Below are 18,201 nucleotides of genomic sequence, written 5' to 3'. Positions count from 1 at the left end.
CCTGTGCCAGTGCCTCACCACCCTACAGGGAAGAACTTCCTAGTATCTAAACTCAATCTCTCCTCTTTTAGCTCTTGTCCCATCATAGTCTGCCCATGTAAAAAGTCATTCTCCCTCTTTTTCTATAAGTCCCCTTTAAACACTGGAAGGCCATCAGAAAAAAGTATTATTTTGCCCATACTGATATATTTTTAAGATCTGCTTTGACCATTGTGCACAAGAGTGCACACGCACACTTCCACCCTTAGGTATAAACTGAGAAGATCCCACAACATACAGAGTTATCCCTCACTATCCACAAAAATAAATATTTTCCTGTCCATCCCAAACTCTTGTGGCTGCCCTAAGCCTGTCAGAGGCSCTATGGACGAGCTCACCTCCCACTGGGAAAGAGCTGGCAGGAGCACAAAGGCACGAGCCCCGGGCTTAGCTACAGCAACCCAGGGACCAGGAGGCTTAAATAATACATGATGGGCAGTAAACGGGGATGTTTCCAGTGCCTCCCCACATCCCTGCCCAGCTCCAATCTGTAAGGGATTAGTCAAGCCCCGAAGTGCTGCTGCCTCCCTGAGCAAACCCGTAACTCGCTGCGATTTACGCGGCAGCACTTCCAGCAGCTCCCGTGACTAACGCGTCCCATAAATACCACTTGGAGGGGAAGGGCCCTGAGCTGGCAGGCGTTAAGTGTTTCTGRTGGGATTTGAGTGCCTTGGGGGAACACGAGTGCCACCATTTTTCACCTGCAGCTTAGCTGTAGGCACCAGTGCCGAGCAGAGACATTGATCCAGCAGAGGAGAAGGAGAGCGTGGTTATCTCTCCCAGGAAGTTGTTCCTGGGTAAGGCTGGGGCAGAGGGATGCTGAGCWGCCCTTTACACAGGATTATGGCTTCTGTTGGAAACCTGACAGTGCAGGAGAGATCTGAATGAGAACCATAATCCAGCCTTGACTCAAACGCCAGAGAGCCCAGATGGCAGAACCAGGTGTCAGATTGAATTTTATAATGGAACAGAGTTGGCCAGCCCTACAAGGATTGGCTTACAACAAGGTGTAGGCACCTAATTTCCTTTTAGATGACTGTGTAAGAATCATGAATCTAAATCTGATGTCTAAAACCAAACTCACAGATATTGACCGAATGCGCTTCACCAAGAATTACCAGATCTCATCTTGAACCTCCGTTCTTCTTTCCAAGTTTTAGCGCTACAAACAAAAGTGAAGCATCATATTCACTTTATTGCTGCAGATATTCCAGGCACAAAGCTCCCACGTGTTTTATAGAAAAAGTAGAAAGAGTTTGGAGTTGTTAACTCCAACACTATGGGCAAAGCAGCAATCCCTGTTAACAGTTTCCATCAGTCCAAGGTTTAATTGCCAGCGTTGGGCCAGCTTGCTCCAGGAACAATTACGGCGCAGTGAAGTCATTTCACGGAGCATTTACCAACAGCAGGCTTAGAAAACAGGGGCTGGCCGTGTTCTCTGGCTGATTAAAGTCCTGCGAGCGGAACATGGCACTCAACGCTTGCCACCTAGGAATGAAGTGTTTTCCAGGCAAATGTTGTTACAGCTCAGGATGGAGGAAGCAAGATGAGGAGAAAATAGAAACCTTTTCCWCCTCCTGGACCAATATCCCCAGGAACAACACAAACCTTTTTACATCAGGGCTGGATTTGAGTCCCTTACATTTTGTGCTTCAAGRGCTGCTCTCTCATGAGCAGACCTGGAGACCTCCGTGACTGCTGCATCCGTTTTCTCTTGGCCTAATTGCCCTGGAGTCTGGTGAGTAGAAGCAGCCAGCACCAACAGATCACAAAAACATCTTTTCTTGTGCAGCTCCCAAATCAGTGTGGAAATGTCATCATGGGCTGGCAAATTGGGCTGCCCAGGTCAGACCTCAGGGTCAGACCTCAGATGACATTYCAACCCAGGACAGGAGCAATTTGTACCGGGGCATAACTTCAATTTGCATCGGTTTCATACTGGAAACTTTTGGAGTTGTTAGGAGCCAAATAAGATCAAGGGGCTCCCTGACTTAGATGTATATTTTAAACTCTTGCGCTGCTCTGCACGCTGTCACACAGTAACACACAAAGCAACATTTTCCCAGTAAAGAACTGAGCTCTAATGTAAGACAGAGAAAGCTTTGTATAGGGAAGGACAGTTTATTTTCCRCTTGTGTTTCAGACCCTATCATGAGCTTCCAAGGACTTTGGCATATAATTCAAGAGACCTAGGGGAAAAAAATCCCAAAAATAACAGTGCCAAGATTTCCTACATCAATTTAGCCCTCTTTCTAATGAAAAAAAAAAAAAATCTATCAAGCTGTATCCCTGTCAATATRATGCCATCTTTTACCAGGTCATAATGCAGTCTGGCTTAGGAAGAACCACCATGTCCAGATAAGCCCTGGCAGTATGTGAGCAAGGAGCAAGTCTTGCCTTTCAATAATAACTCATGATTTAATTTGTCCTTTAAAATTGCTTTTGAGATCCATGAAAATTTATTTTGTTGGTTCTCTGCTGAACTGTCTCAGGTTTCAGAGCCTGAGATGAATCATTKCATTTCTTAGCACATCTCTGAACGTAAGAGGGCACTTCAGGTGTGGAGGCTGCAAACACGTGTGTACAGAGCTGTAACTCCTGTGCAGCCTGCTGAATGCAAGGAAATATTGCCCTGGTAAATGGAATTGAGTCAGCACTGTCATTTCTGAGACCAAGGCAATCTTTTGGTTTCTAAGARTTTCATAGAGGGAAAGCAAAATACTTATCTAAAAAACTACTGAGTGAAAAAAGTGATATAATCCCCCTGTTTTTTAAACATGATAAACCAAAGTTTTCAACGTCTTTTGATTTGTGGATCTGTACACATTTTCTAGGGAAGAGGCAGACTTCCCAAGGKTACTCTGGGCTGTCAGCAGCCAAACTGGGGGGAGATGGTCCCCCAGGGACTCCACACCATTGCAGGGTTAGACCTGCTCCTCTCTGCATCCCATGTGGAGCTGGTGACCAGCAGAGCTGGGTGGGGAGAGCGGGGTGTTTTTCCAGGACATTTCTCATTACGGTGATGTGTTTGCTTTGAAACCCAGCCTCAAAACTTCCCGGCTTGTAAGGCTCCCACCCCATGTTTTTGCATTTCAACTTCTGAGCTTTTACCTTAAGATAAGTTTGGCTTTCAAAAACTAAAATCTGAACTGGAAGGAAGCTCAGCATGCAATATAAATGTTTTCTTAAAAAAAAAAAATCCTACTGACATTTTTTGAGTGTTTCTTCCCTGTGACTATTAAAGATAAACTTTCCATACAGACAAACATATTCTGTAGTAATTCCTCACCTTAAAACATTTGTATAAAAAAAAAGAAAAAGGCTGGCTAATTAAAAGCACCAGACAAAAAAAAAGCTGGTAAAATAAAATAAAATAAAATAAAATAAAATAAAATAAAATAAAATAAAATAAAGTAAAAATAAAATAAAATAAAACAAAACAAAACAAAATAAAATAAAATACATTGCTACCAGAAACATCCTGAAGATTATAAACTTACCATTTCGCTGGTGAAACCAGAGCTGAGCAGTTAAACAAGTGGAAATGAGCAATTATTGATATATATTTTTATATAGTTTAAGAAATATTGTTACAGCTAATTCCTTTAAAAAGATACTAAGAATCATTAAAAGAATACTTTTTACAACCCYGAGTTAAATATTTCATGGCAGTTCTATAATACTTTTAATTGCATTGCCTAATGTAAAAGTCGTAATTCAAATGTTTATACAGAAAAACCAGAAWGCAATTGCTTTCATTCTAACCCTTTGTGTAAAAATTATAATCTGGCTGTCAAAACAGTTGATAAAACTGAAGATTTGAWGACAAAATTGCTAAATGTTTGTTATCTTTGGCATAACTTGAGTGATCAGAACCACTGCACAAAACAAATTGAGTATTCATCAAATAAACTTATTGTTGTTACACACTCGARAGAATGAACTGTGCTTGTTTAGTCTGGAGGGGAGAGAAGTGTGGGGGAGAAGATATGATAATAGCCTTTAAATATATAAAACACAGCTGTAAAGAGACAGGGGTARTGTATTTTCTGTGCCTGTGGTGGATAGGTGAAGAAGAAAGAGAGACTCAAGCTAGAGATGAGGAGTCAGGGCAGCAAAACACGGAGAGAATTGACTGAAGAGAGTCTCCATTCAGGCATTTTTAACAATAAACATCGGCTGGGCAAGGTCAGTGCAGCTGACCTTGGGAGATGCMGGTTTTGGAGATTTTGGGTGTGTGGATCCCCACAGAGGTTCTAGAGGAGATGGGGACCCACAAATCCCCCATGGGTCCGGGCTGCTTCACAACACTTTGGACCTTGCTCCACTGCATCATTTATGTTGTCCCACTGGAGACAGCTCACATCCCATTGTGGGGTGCTGGCTGCCAGCTGAGAACTGCCCAGCTCCTGATACCACTCCCAGCCTTATTCCTGGTGCTTCCCACGCCATTCCCRTCTCTATTGTCACAGCCCCATTGCTCTCCCCATGGGCACACACATCTGCAGCAGCTGTACCGCTCTGGGTGCCAGTCRGCCGTGCAGCTCCTGCCACCTCTGCAAGAGTCTGTGTGGGAAATTCTTGTCTTTTCATGGCAARACAGGACAGATGGCTGCCAAACCCAAGAACCAGCAGTGCTTGTGATATGTATTTTCAGTAGAGTATTATATGATGTTAAAATCACTTTAATACTACAAGGTTCCAGTTAGCCCAAACGTGAGAGCAGAGCCTGGGGTGTTTTGGCCCATTCACGTCTCTCCTTCCACCTACACTAGCAGGATGTTGTTCTGTCACCTCTCCCAGTTTTGCAGCACAGCACATTGGGCTGAGACAACTCCCTTCTGCAACTGAAATGCTGCTGACCCTTAGGGAGTGGCAAGGGACATTGCTGCCATCCTGCTGCATTCCYACAAAGTGCCCCAGAAGTGCTGCTGTTGGTGTGCTGGAGGCTGAAGGGACACCACAAGTTCAGTGCCAAAGGAGKACTTTTGATAACACCTACCTATTTGCAAAACAAGCACTCACTGTTCTTATATCCTTGAAGCCTTGTCCAGATCACAGCCACCTTGCTCAGGGTCTCTGGAGGGGTCTGTCACACAAATACAAGGAAGAGACCAAGGAAAAACAGCCAAGGAACCCATTTGGAGGCCAGCAAGCTGCAGGCACTTCAGGACATGCACTAGTTTGCTTCCCCTCTCTATCCTGCAAGCACTTAAGCTACAGCAGGCAGATGAGCAGGGTTAGGACATCACCATCCCCTCAGCTGCCTGGTRCTGCCCTGCAGCCCCAAAGAGAGGTGAAGGGAGCCCGAGTCACCCAGAATATCCTCAGCATTGTAAACAGCTGCTCAGAGACAGCACAGMAAATTGTGTGTGCTCTCTACCCAYGTYTGGAGGGGCTGTGCCCCCCCAGCTCCTGAGCAYTCACTGAGCTCTGGGGGATGATCCTCCTCCACCTGCAGCCTTGGCCACCAGCCACCACACAGATAACGCCTGCTACAATTTGGAAGTCTTTAAGATGAAACGTTGCSTCTTTCCTGCAATAAAGTTCACAAAATGTCGATGCTTTGTCTCTTATAAAAGCACACAAAAAGAAGATATAAAACCCCACGTGTTTATGGATGCTCTTAGTGAGCTGCTCTTTGCCAAGGCTGGATCTCTGAGGAGGTTTTCAAAGGATTGCTGTGCTTGGATCTCACCAAGGCTTTAGTGGATAACTCCTTTCCAYGGCTTTGGAAAGTGCCCCCCATCAGAGGTTGCTGCCTTTCACAATGCATGTGTAGAAGCTTTTTTCCAGCACTTTCTGTGGGAGGAGAGCTTTTGCTTTAATTTTTGAGCAGTGCCATAACTGCACACCAGCTGACACCCACAGACTTACCAGGGCCTCGCGCTAATGAGGATTTCCAAGCGTTGGTGTCACTGGCAGGGTTTGAACCGGAGCTATAAAGCCTGCAGACAAGMAGGCTGCTGGCCAGGGAGGTTTAGCAGCTCTTTGGTGAGGTATCCGAGATAGTTGGAGAGAAATCTATGCCACACCCTGGCTGCAAACTCCGATATCACAGACCTCAGCCTGCAATACGTGCAGAGGGTAATAAAGCAAGCTCTGATTGAAACAGGAGCAACCAAAATTAGACCCTTGACTGCTGCAGCAGGAAGGTGAAAACAAGGATGTCTGGTTTCTTCTGGTGGCAGAAGATTCTGGTTTTGGAGTGAGCTGAAGAGGAAAGACTTAATATAATGAGGAAAGCTCGAATCATTTTGGGTCAACCAAAAACATTTTGCTTTGACCAGTAACAAAATCTTCTGGTTTGCTTGGAGACTATTTAATCTTTAAAAAAAGTCAAGCTAAAAAACCACGGCTCTTTTCCATTTAAATTTAGATCTATTGAAAATGAAAATAAAAAAARAGAAAGCTTCAAACAAAATAATTTTCAATAAAGCAAACTGCTTCAGCTTGAAAATGCTGAAATGAAACATTTCAATATTTAAGGAAGGAAAGGAAGACTTCTATTGTTTTGTCTTGTCATTGAGTGACTTCAGCCCAGATTTGTGAGTTATTTTGGTTGTTTTCATTTTCACAGGGGACTTCAGTTTTTATTTTTCAATTCATTTATTACTCTCTTTTTTTTTGTTCTGTTCAAGGTACAAATGGTCAGGTTCAGCAAAGGTTCATAAGAACATGAGTGAGCTGACAATTTGCACAAATATTAGGCAAACTTCAGGAGGTTTTTTTTTCTTTGCATTTTAGTTTTCCTTTGAAATTGTACTTGAATTTCAAGAAGCTGTGGGCTTTTCAAGAACCCCAAAACATGCATAGAGCAAAACTGTCAAAGCCTGTGTGCTCTGCTGGGTAACCTGCACACCGCAAAAATTCAGATGCCATCTTCAGTCCTGCAAAATATTAAGACAGGCATTTAAGATTTACCCGAGTGATTAAGCATGAGCAGCTTGTAATTGTTTCCAGACCCCTCTCCTAGCAGGGGAAAAGGCTCTGCAATCCCTGTCCACGTGCTCAGTGTAGCAATGTGCTCACAAAAAGAGAAACTGAAGATGAGCCGGGGAGGACAAACAGATATCCTGAGTTCTGAGAACAAGCCAGCATGAACTTTGAATCCAGTATGGACTGTCCAGCTCAGAAAAACAGGATTATTGAGCGTTGTAGGACATGTCTGCATCCTCTCTGGAGCAGCACCTGTGCACCAGCAACCARAGAACCCTCCTAAGTACACGTGGTCACATTCAGTCTGCAATTTTTCATCTGGCTTGGGAGTGTTAAATGAAGATCAACTGCTGAAATCGGCCTCACTTGGGGAGTCTGACTCTGTCTGTGCTTACAGAGAAGACCTTTGTCCTCCAGGTTTTATATGAAGCCCCAAAGATCGTAGACTTTCTGTGTAAGCCACAAAACAACCCAGCAACCATCTGGAGAGAGACTTGCCTCACATCCCAAACTGTTCCCTCCATGCAAATCTACTGATGGATTTTTCCCACAGACTGTTTGGTCATGAAAAGAGATCTTCCCCAACTTGCTCAGGGCTTCAGAAAACCTCAGAGAAAACCTCAGCAGCCCCAGCCCATGYTTGAAAGCAAATTCAAGGGTTCGCCCTCGCCTTTGAACACAGCAGGGCTCTACTCCAACAGGTTCGATCTCAGGGGCCACGTTGCTCCCAGGATTTAAACCAGACCACATGTGAAATGGCAACCACCTCTGGATTTTRTATTTTATTTTATTTTTAAATAGGATAATTTAGGGGCTATGGTAGTTTTTATTATTATTCTTACTACTATTTTAATGGCAAATTCAGTGTGCTGCCTTCCCTCCTTAATGAAGGGAACCAGAGACTGGTGTTCAATTTCTCCTATTTTCTAGAAATAGTACCTACAAATCCTTTGTAGAAAAACAACCAGAATCTTTTCCCCCTTTTCTCTCCCCCTTGAGAGGGTGCTTTCATCAGCTCAGACCATTTTTCTTCCACCACCTCTTTATCTTAACCTTTTCGCAAAGGTTACATTTATTTTCTGAGGTCCACAGCCAGGACAAGGATACAGAGGGTGCGGCTGACACTGCCTTTTGAGGATCACYGTCAGCACTGCATGAGGCACAAGCCAGTTCACCCAGTCAGGCCCCTCCACAGCAGCTGGCATTGCTGCCATCAGAGCAAGTCCTTGTAGCCAGAGCTGACTGCTGCTCTTGGACTGTGCAAACTCCTTTTCTCCCCCTTCCCCAGCCCTGGCTATCGCGTGCACATCTGGTGGTTCCTCTGAACCTCTCTGCAATCATTGCTTCATCTCTGTTCAACTCCAGGCTGGAATGGAGCTGTTCTGCCTCCCCTGGGACCTYGAGTGCCTCCTCCTCTCCTAACCAAATTCCTGGATCTTTCCACCCTTCTTATGCAAAACCCTCCAAGAAGGGTCTTTTTCCAGTATGGAAATCTTGGCACACTGCTCAAGGAGGTGATCTCAGATAAGCCCACTGCTGGGAAGAGAGGTTCACCACCCTCCATGGAAACTTTGTAAGGTCTGGTCTGCATCCAGATGAGATTTTAATTTTTTTTTTTTTAAATTTAAATTTGAGCAAAAAWGCTTCAATCTTTACAGTGTGAGAGAGGAGTGAAAAAATACATTGCTGCCATTATAGCRGAGGGGTAAAAAAGTAGTTCCAGCTGTCTTTGGAGAGCCCTGGTGCTGAAACAAATGGGCTTCTCTTATTTAAATTAGATGAAAAAATACATCTTCTGCCAAAGACAACCTTTGCTTGCTTCCGTGAGTGAGGGGCAGCATTTGCTGTCTCCTGYCCAAGCCCATCTCTCCACAGAGAGGTGGTTGGCACCAAATGTGGCAATGTCCCCATGGATTTCAGTGGTGGAGCCAGAGAGGTGGGACATTTGCCATTTGAGATGGGARGAGAAACATCTGCACTGARTGGCAGAACTGAGCCTGCACAGGARCAGAGAGGGGTGGCAGCTGCTGCCTGCAGCAACTTCTAACCACATTTACACATCAGGGTGCAACAGGGAGCTCTTCCATCAAAGCACATCCGTGGACAGCCTCAAGATTGTTTTACTCAGCAGAGTAGTTCTCTATCTTGTGGACAGAGGAAGGTTTTCATTTGTGTACTCACCCATATGCTTATGGCCCAAGTCAGCTCGATTGTGGTTTGCAGAGCTGAGTCCTGGCCACGCTGTCCTTTAGCTCCTGGTGCTCCAGGTCRTCTCTGTCAGCCTGTGGTGCCAACAGGGATCCTGGGAAGTGCAGTGGCCCCATCTGCACCACGACCCAGGGTTCACAGCTGAATGACAGCAGCAGGAATTGCCTACAGGAAAGATGTTGAGAAAGAGAWGAGGAAAAACTACATCTCACCCCAGCCAAAAACCCAACTCACTTCCACATACACCCACCAAGCCCTGGGATTGTGGTAAAGCCAAACCTAAAGGGGCCACTCAGCCCCCACAGCATCTTCAATTATGCTTTTCTAGGTTGTCACAAGCCAGCCCTGACAGTGCTGGGAGAAAACAGATTCACAGCAAATCCCCCCCAAGCATTGCCTGCATTCCCCACTGCCGGCTGGGCTGCGGGTCACTGCCTCCAAACAACATCGCCCACGGGCTCACAGCCCCGTCCTTGCAAAGCCATCGGGGAAAACACAGGGCAGGGGCTCAAGGTTAGCCCAGCCCCGCCGAGGCGCCGGGGATACCTGAAGCATTAATTTGCCAGACGCCCCCGGAGCCCGGCCCGGCACCCCCCGCCGGCTGTCGCGGCGTGGAAGCCATTAACATTTAAAAAATACTTACAGGAATGGAAGGGTGGGGGAAAAAAAAAAAAATAAATGGTATTTGCGGAGGCCCATTCCTCAGCACACTTTCATGTGTGCCAAAGTTTGTTGGCATGGCTCTGAGTTTGATAGGGAACATCTGGGCTGCTGTTGCTGCCTGTATATTGGCTGAGGGCAGCGAACAAAAGGGGTTTGTGCAGGAATGCGCGGGGAGGGGCGCGGGGTGCGCGCATCCAGGGACAGCTGCGAGAGGCRAAACGCAGCAATATTCCCTGAAGAAGAAAGCCTAATGTACATCCCATGTTCCTGCTTTTTAAAAGAGGATAAAAGCCTCCMCCTCCACTTTTCTTCCCTGCCGGGGTACTGAAGGTGAGAGGGGCTCAGACACAGATCCGTGCCCTGCTACCTCTGCACATTCGATTATTGACRCAGTCTGGAAAAACACTTGGGGTGGAGGGAGCAGGTTAGTGGGARAGAAGGGGAGTCTGAACCCAAGCACGAGGTGCAGCCCCAGCACAGACTCCAGGCACAACCAGCCCGATGCCACAGGGGAAGCACCCACTGACAAACCCTCTCAGAGTGCACCGAGACTAGGTGACATGGACTCACCATGAGTTTCTTCCACTCCTGTTGGAAATTTGGGGTCAGAAGCTGAAAATTAGCACCAGGCCACTGTCAGCAGCTCAAAGGCCACAGACTGCTTCCTATAGATACAAGATCCMATTGTGTCTGGCACCAGAGGGATGAAGGAGGAGCAGAATCACACTGGAAGAARGCTGGTCTCTTGGAAACTATCTGAAAATTACAGGCCAGGTGCAACCCTTGCTCTAAAGGTCACAGCATCCATGGTCCATTCCCCAGGAATCACTGCTGCCTCTGCATGGACCCAGAAACTTCTGATTGACTCATCATAACATCTGACATTCTTCAYTTTGCAACTCCTTTTCACCATCCCACGCCTGCAGTGTTGTTCACCCAAAGGCATTTGTAGTGCTCACAAACCTTTTAAAAATGTCACTCTATGGAGCAAACCTCTCCCACAACAGGAGCAGCACTGGTGTAACTTCCTACCTTCTAATCCCCCTTTGCTCATTCCATTTTTGTCCAACTCAATACCGTGAGCAACAGTTGTCAGTGTTTCAGGGCTGTTTTTTTTCTAATCAGTGGAGAATTTTTCTCTTTTGTTTCTGGTATGTACATTTGGCCTGAATCCTACCTAACAGCCTACATCCCCCCTTGGCTCCAGTCTTTAGCAAGGATGCACACTGGGTCTGCTCTCTAGACCAAGATTTCCATTGCCTGTGCCTTTGGGGCTCCTCAGAGTTGCTGGAGACACCCCAGAGAGCAAAACCTAAAGACAAAGGGTCCAGGTCAGCAAAGACCCTTAGGTCTGGCAGTCAAGGGAGATTTTTGCAGCTCTAATCTCCTGCCCAGGTCTCAGCTGCGTGCCTACACACCATCATTGTGAGCTGACTTCACGCAACCCGGCTGGCTGGGGGTGCTGGCTCCAGGGCTGGGCACGTTTGCAGATAAGCTTCCCTCGGCGATATTTGCATTTCGATTACATCAGTGTCAAGACAGCTTTTCACCAGAGCCAAGCAAGCTCCCACCACGCCAAAGAAAGCAGCCAGGCCAGCCAGGGGCTGTGCAGAGCAGAGCGGGGAGGCAGCGGTGGCTCCACAGTGCAGGGGAAAGGCAGCACAGCCTGCAGAGCCACCCCGCTGCCACACACACAGTCCAGCCAGTCCTGGGATGGGAGAGGAGCTGTGGGAATCCCAGCCAGCCTTTGGGAACTCCCCGCAGCCATCACTGGGGAATGAGAAGCCATACATAAACGTGCAGCCAAGTTTAGCAGTCAGGGCCCTGTTTTAGAGAGGAGGAAAGGAGTGAACTGCCGTGTTTAGTGCTAGATGTCCCCTTGATTCACTTTAGAACGCCAGGGAGTTGAGGGCAGCCAATCTATTCCTGCTTTGTGCTGCCAAAGCACATTTGCCGTCTCTCAGGGGCAGGTCTGTGCCTCCATTCATCCTCTACATCCTCCTCCTTTTCTCTTGGCTCWGCCTGAAAAACTGCATGTCAGTGCACCAAGTGACAAAGGTATCGCTTTCCAGCCATATTCCCACCTGATCTTACTCACAGATGTCCTTCCTTGACTACCCACTAGAAACACCAGTCCCGACAAAGCAAATTTCCAAAGCAGAGAAACAATTTAGGAGCCTGAATCCCACATTCCATGTGGTTAAAGGCCCCATCAGGAGGCAGTCTGTTCATCATCCCAGATGCTTTTGAAGGCTGCAGTAGAAGCTCATCTGTAACTTCAGTGTCTCAAGGGATTCCGGTGCCTTTGAAGTCCYTCCTGAGGGACCACGATGGTGGTGGCTGGGAAGGACAAAATTCTGGAGCCACCGAGGGCACAAGCCCTGGGACAATCAAAATCAAGAGTCCAGTGAAGTCTCACTGGTTCAAGCTGCTCCTGCCAATGTGGCTCCATCCCATCTGCCTGTTCCTTCATCTGTCCACCAAACAACAGGCCAGCTGGGAAAATCCCTGTGCAATGGGCCTGGGAAGGGGAATGGTGGGAAAATGCCCATTTAACTTTCTGCAGGCAAGGGTGGTTGGGACAGTTGTTTCAGCTTGGAAAAAAAMCCTCAAACCCGTTTCCAAATTGTCTGAATGTTTGGCTTTTACACTTCCTTCAGTGACACATCCCAGGGCTTTAGTTGAAAAGGTCTTCTCTCTTCAGAATTAAGCTGCTTACAGGAAAAAAAAATCCTATCAAAACAGGAAGCTTGAAATTATCAAAGAAAAATATTTTCATTGACCTTAAAAGATCTTACTCTTTGGTTTTCTAGTTCACAAAATTTTTCAGAACTGACTCCTCATCCCCACGAGAGATGAGAAATACTGTCAGTACCTCAAAAATGTTGCCATAAGGGAAGAGTTATTAATTACCAACCTCTATTTTTAACCTGCAACCAAGAGTCACTTCTCATGGGTGACACATGGATTCTCTTGGGGCTCTGCCATTGGCTTCACCAAGGCTTTTAAGTCAGAGATAGGAATTTTTTTTTTTGATGGGACATGCCCCAGGCACTCTGCAAAGCCCAGCCTATCCATTTTCAAAGTAAGCATCAGGTATCACAGGCTTTTGCTATCCATCTCTTTAGAAAAATGATGTCATTACCTTTTCCCTCCTCACTATATTCCAGTTGAAAAAAACCCTCATATTTTCTCCCTCATAACTSAAAAAGGACTACATGGATTTTTTTTGAGAGTTTAAAAAAAAAAAAAATTCCCACCTGGCGAAGGCCAGGCATGCAAAAATCTCAATGTGAAAAGTGAATGTTTTCAAAGGTTATGAGCTTATGAAAAGGGGACTATAATGGAAACTGTTTTACTGCCATAATTATAACACCCTGAACAGAGCCTGCTGCAGCATATAACACTATCAAGCCTCTGTCAGCATTTAATAGAAGTCTTAATTAACTGCTGTGGAGGAACATGGCTAAAATTTTTCAAGAACACTGTGTAATTCTGGTATTTTCTTTTTTTTTTATTTTTCAAGTCTATCTCAACTGGAGCCTTCATAGAGAACGGAGAACAGACCAAATACAAGACAATGGTGTATCTTGTTGACATTACTTAAAGATAGGATTTTCTTTTCTCTTAAACATATAATCCAGAAACTACAATGTYTGTGTTGGGTCAGAGCCAGACACTTCAGAGCTAGATTTTAACCTTCCCCAAGTTTGGGGTTATTCAAAACCAGGGGCTCAATTCAGCTTTTTGGGGAGAGGGGGCACATGTGCAGCCTGTGGGGCTGACCTGCCCCTGCCATTTGCTTTCCTCCCCACCTTCCACCATCCCAAAGATGTTCACACTCAGGATTTGGGAGAGGATCCCGTGTTTCCCTGCACAGCAATGGCTGAGCTCCTGGGTTAGACAGCCAGGCAGAAAGTAGAGGTGTGGGGAGGGCCAAGCACAACAATTGTAGGATCATTGTAATTAATTTCCTGCCAATGGTTTCACAGGAGAGAAAACCTGTGAAAACTGAGAAGGCAGCTCACAAAACCAGCCTGATCACTGTGTGTTTCCTCTTCCTTTGCAAGTTTGAGGAAATATTGCAGAGGAAGGCTCCTCCTGCTGCAGCCTGATCTACCCATGCAGCTCCAGGATCCTCTTCCATCTCCCCAGCACACTCGTGGGGTCTGGCCCCTCCACCCTTCCTGGAGTCACCAGACTGGGCTGAAAAGGGGAAGGGGGCAGCAAGGGAGGGCAAGCCCCACCGTGGGGTGGGCAAGCTGCAGTCAGCAGCAGTTTTTKGGGTGCTTGGGGGCAATCTTTGCAGGGGGCACATTAAGAGGAAGCTCTTCAAACCTGCTGCCAAACCAGACAAGGAGCACAGAGGAGACATCGGGCAGATGGGGGTGAGGGATCTGCCAGGGCTAAAACTGGCTCTCCCAAACCTGGTGTGCCAGCCCGTGTCTCATGAACATTTTGGCAAGCGAAGAGCTTCTCGGTGAATGCCACGACAAACTCTCTTTCAGTCTCGCCTGGCAGCCCCAACTTATWTTCCTCCCCTTTGTGCCCCCTCCATCCCCTGGCTGGCCCCTGCTCCAGCGGAGCTGGCAGGCCRCATCCATTTCCCTGATAGCACCGATAGCCCAACAGCTGCTCTCTGTCCCTTCGGAGATTAGTTTGTTTTCCTAACACAATTACTGCCACGTGGCCCCGCTTTGTGCCGGGATCAGAGCTGGCTAGAGATAAAGCAGCGATAAGATCACAGCCATTGCAGACCCTCCAGAGCCGCGCTTTGCTCTCGGCGGCACGCGAACGCCCCGGCTGCAGGGTACCCGCTCCCAGCAGTGCCAGCCCGGGCAGCTTTCTGGCCCTCACTCCCAAGGATTTGGCTCCCAGCTTTTCGGGCAGCACCGAGGAGTTGCTGTGTGGTGTAGCGGTGCGCTGTTGCGCGGATGCAGCCGCACGATGCGATAGGAAGCCCCGCTTGGGGCGAGCACAGCTGGCCAGCAGCTGGCTCCGGGCTGACCCGCCTGCCCCAGAGCCTCCTCTCCTCTGCCCAGGGTTAGTCTGGGCTCAGCTCTGCCGGCACATAGCACTGCTGGATGAGGCAGCTTCACCCCGGAGCATCCGCCCTGCCGAGCCCGAGCATCCCACCGGGCTCACCGCGGTACCTGTGGCACCAGCGGGCGGCTGCTCGGCTCCACAAACATCCGCGGAGCCACACAGGGGCAGCTCTGGCACAACCGCGCTCCATCCCATCCGGCAAAGGCACTCTGAGCCTCCTGGGGGAATCCTTGTGCGGGGAACAGCTCCTGAGAGCTCTGTGGTGCACGCYGGGAGAGGACACTCAGGGAGCCTTCCGAGAGACAAGCAGCCTTGCCAGATGTCTCCCATAAAGCTGCAAGTACTTTATTTTAATAATAAGCCTTAATGTATTCATTAAAGGCTCCCAGTGACCTGGGATGAATTTCCCCGCTATTGTAAAGGGCTGTGGGAATCTGGAAACCGCTGCATTACAGTTAATAACTTTAATTTTACAAGGCCCAAAATAGACAACTGAAAAAATACACAGACTCACTGTTTCCAATTAAGAAGGGATTTCTTCTAATTCCTCTGCCACCGGCGCTCTTGTTTAGCAAACAACATCTACAGATATTCAACCATAGACAAGGGGAAAAGCAGACTGAGGGAGTCCATTTTTGCATCTCTGTTACAAGAGCTGAGGAAGAAGCTGGGACCCTTCATCCTCTCTGGGTTATCAGAGCGTGGAAGAGCCACTGGTCAGCAACAACAAACCCACACTGGGGCAGCCAGAGATARAACTTTCACGCCTGCTCCTTAAACCTCAAGTGGCTTTGATCCAAGGGAGATGATTTCCAATCCATCTTCTCCCCGTTCTCTCCCAGCTAAGATGGTTAAAGGGGTTTGGTAGGAGTCCTGTGGTGTAGGMAAACCACCCCAGTGGCTGGGTGAGCATTCTGCTAGTATTTGGGGCTGCTGGATCTCTGATTTTAAGGTCAGGAAAGAACATTTATCCCCTCCAAAATCAGCTTGGCAGAGATTGCCATGGATTTATTTTGCCTGTCKCTTTCTTCCTCTGTCAAATCAAGGGTAGATTGTTCCCCAGGAGGAAAAAAAAAAACCTGGGAACCAAAACAATTCAGCCTGATCTTCTAAAAAAAAAATTCTGGGAATCCAATGTTTAACAGTCCAAATCTTTTAATTTCCGGTTTGGTTYTTTTGGGTTTTTCAGTTAAAACTTTTTGAGCTTTTTTTGAAAAGACGTCTGACATTTTATGTGGAAACATTCGTTTTGTGTCAGGTCAAGCCTTCCTGGGTGGAAAAAGGAGTTTCAAAGGGTGACATGAGTCTGGCTGTGTTGGTAACCAGCACATGCATCTCCAGAGCCTCCCTAYACCTGAGGCAGGGACACACATTCCCTCCTCACCATCAGCCCAGCATCAACCCATGCTAACAATCACCTCTCCTCCTTAGGAACAGCTCCATGCTTCGAAGCAGCTCCCAAAATCTTCCTCTGCAGACTTAGCCTGACAAAGGGAAACACATTAAAAACCCAAACACAGCAGGATGGAGCACACTGGTTATAGATTGTCCTGCAAGGAGCAGGGAGTTGGACTTGATTATCCTTATGGGAGCATTCCAACGTGGAATATTCTATGATTCTCTGCAGCAATCGAACCTTGAGACCCTCACTTCACTGCTGTCCTCTTGACCAAGAGCTGCCTACAAGCAGCACTGAATTCACACCGGAGCAGATTGAATTTTCCAGCCAAACTGATAAAAAAGAAAAATGATTTTCATATGCCTGGGCTCTGTTTCCCCATAAATAAGGCAGTGATGGAAATTGGGGGAAGGGGGTTGTCAGAGCACTAGGTCATCCATCAGAGCCACACTGAGAATGGTGAGCCAGCCCTCATCCAGGAAAGCATCTCTATTTAGGAAAACCAGCAGGCATATCCCTGCTGTCCTTTGAAGCCACTGAGACCYGAGAGCCAGGCAGTTTAAGGATATCTAAATGCCCAAAGGGACAGATAAGACCTAGATACCAGCTGGCAAACCCTGATCTTCAGAAGGTATTTGGGCTAACAGTGTTTTTAATGGAAATTAAGCGCTTACTTTCATGAGCAGGGTCTCAAAGTGCACACATGCTTTAAAAAAAAACCTCACCAAAAACATTCCGAGTTGCTTTCTTGAACAGATTCAGGCACACTCTGTGAATCTCTGCTTGTAAACCTTTATGTTATCACAGAAAACCCAATCTCCAGCCTGGCTGTGATATTTCCACTCCAGACATCCCCAAACCCCCTAAAAACACAGAGAAGCCAAACTGCTGTGCCTCACCTAAAACACCAACAAACCCACACACAGCACGGACCTTCCCCAAGTCTCTGAGCACACATTTCCTATTCCTGCCTGCAGCTCTACTATTGCCTTTCTCACATCAATACCCTGACTATGGCTGCTTGAAAAAATTCTGTCTAAACAGTTTGTAGCAGGTAATTTTTCAGTCAAAGGCAGCTTTTWAAAAAAAAACAAAACCAAAAAAACCCCCATGGAAAACATATCCCCTGTGGATATTTGCTTGAAATGTCAAAAAAACCCCACTGAATTTTGGTGTCAAGCTGCACAAATCTTGGGTTTAAACAAACAAAAAAAGCAATTTAAGTTTCTCTTTATTGAACATTAAACTTCTAGAGAGAACAAATTCTCTTACTTTCGTTAAAAATGTTCCTGGTACAATGGGTACGCTTAGATTTTCAGAAAACTCTACCTCCAGGGATTATTAAGGAAATTAGTTGTTGTRCAAAAGGGAAGGAACTGGTCTGGATTAAAGACTGGCAAAGGAGCAGAGCAAGGATAAAACGCCTGATGTTGGGTTAACAGCCAGGCATCCCACAGCTCTGCTCCAGGATTTAATGCATTTATCAGTGATCTGGGTGCAAAACAAGGTGGTGATGCTTGCAGAGGAGACCAGCCCATGGGGGCTCAGGGTCCCAAATCCCAGCACGGTCCTGTCCGATGGCTCTGGGTGCTGTCAGGGGTCACAGCTCCATCCCTGCCACCAGCATCCATCACCCAGTGGAGATGCCCAACCCGGCCTTTGCTTTGTCCCCGAGGTAGCTTTTGGCTGCGGCTCCATCACTCCCCTGGTTCTGAAAAATCTTGGGCACAGGCTTTTAAGGCAGTGAGGAGACATCCCCCCTTCTCCAGAGGGGCATGGGATACAACCCTGCCATGCCAAGCCCATTTGAGGGGCTCAGCACTCTCACCCAGTGTGGGAGCAGGGGATCCTACACTGTGGAGGCTCCAGTCAGAGCCACCAGCACCCATCTGGGTTACAAGTGAACA

This window comes from Malurus melanocephalus, unplaced genomic scaffold (assembly GCF_030028575.1).
Source record: "Malurus melanocephalus ecotype Western Australia unplaced genomic scaffold, MMel_1.1 scaffold_178, whole genome shotgun sequence".
Taxonomy (NCBI): domain Eukaryota; kingdom Metazoa; phylum Chordata; class Aves; order Passeriformes; family Maluridae; genus Malurus; species Malurus melanocephalus.
This window is presented reverse-complemented; position numbering follows the sequence as displayed.